The sequence below is a fragment of the Odontomachus brunneus genome, unplaced genomic scaffold (genome assembly GCF_010583005.1).
Source record: "Odontomachus brunneus isolate Ranch 3 - 2012 unplaced genomic scaffold, Obru_v1 Obru_scaffold_431, whole genome shotgun sequence".
In the NCBI taxonomy this organism is placed as follows: domain Eukaryota; kingdom Metazoa; phylum Arthropoda; class Insecta; order Hymenoptera; family Formicidae; genus Odontomachus; species Odontomachus brunneus.
Window position 1 is genome coordinate 12,322 of NW_022639881.1, and position 1,493 is coordinate 13,814.

A 1,493-nucleotide genomic window follows, 5' to 3' on the forward strand; every position below is an offset into this window, starting at 1 on the left:
AAATACTTATTAACCTTTCAGGATAATTTAACAAAATTTAGTAAAGCAATACCGATACCAAACCAAGAAGCATCAACGGTCGCAAGAGAATTTGTAGAAAAAATCGTGCTTGAATATGGAATCCCAGAAAAAATTCTGACGGATCAAGGAACGAATTTTTTAAGTGACATTTTTAAAACAGTGTGTAAATTATTAAAAATTGAAAAATTACAAACAACAGCATATCATCCACAAAGCAATAGAGTTCTCGAACGTTCACATCGAACACTTGCGGAGTATTTGCGCCATTATATAAAAGAAGATCAAACGGATTGGGACGATTGGATACCATATGCTATCTTTACATATAATACAACACCTCATTCTAGCACAAATTACACTCCTTTCGAATTGGTATATGGACATCAGGCAAATATACCAACCGCACTAAATCAACCTCCAAAATTCTCATTCACAATAGATGATTACGCTCAAGAAATGAAACAAAGATTAAGGGCAACTAATAAAATAGCGAAAGAACACTTGAGAGAAGAAAAAGAAAAAAGCAAAAAATATTATGACAAGAAAACGAAACAAACCAATTACCAAATAGGAGACCAAGTATTAGTATTCGACGAAACCGTAAGAAGAGGACGATCAAAAAAGCTGGATTCTCTTTGGATAGGACCTTATGATATAGTAAAAACGCATTTGAATGAAAATTACACAATAAAAAGAGGACGAAGAACAATACGCGTCCACGCAAATAGATTAAAATTATATATAGAACAATAGAAGGTAATTACCTGAAATTTATCCCACGTGGAAGGCCCTCGAGTAGCACGTAAAATAGAAAAGGGGTAAGTCCTCAAAGGTCTTCCATGACTCACACTCGCAGAGGAAGAACCAGGTTCCCCAGGCTGGATCATTCCTCTATCACAACCTACGGGCGGCAAAAACGCCCCCACAGAAGATCCGCGCCCTGCAGTGATAGACGAAGACCCACACTCCTTGGGTTGGTACTTCGACCACGACCGACAGGCGGAAAAACTTCCGGCCTGCCGGGAATGGATATTACCTCCATCGGAGAAAAGTCAAGTAATAAATATTCATGGGCGGAACCATAAATGCGGACCCCGCAACTAGCACATCTATACTATAAGAAAGCATCACACATATAATTAAATATATATATATATTCTCACTTTAACACAAAAAATATAAAATAAAAATAACATTACCACGGGGCAAGTATTAGGACCTTAACTTAGTTTCCGCCCAAAAAATACTGAGAAAAAGCATTTATTGTAAAAAATTTATTTAAATTATTTCAATGAAAGTATTTTCCATCACTTTCTACAACTTTTTGCCATCTTTCTGGCAACTGGGCGATACCATCTCGATAAAACGATGTTTGTTTCGAAGCAATCCATTCGTCCACCCATTCTCGCACTTCTTCAACATTTCGGAAGCGTGTACCACTCAAGCCGTGCTGCATCGATCTGAACAAGTGG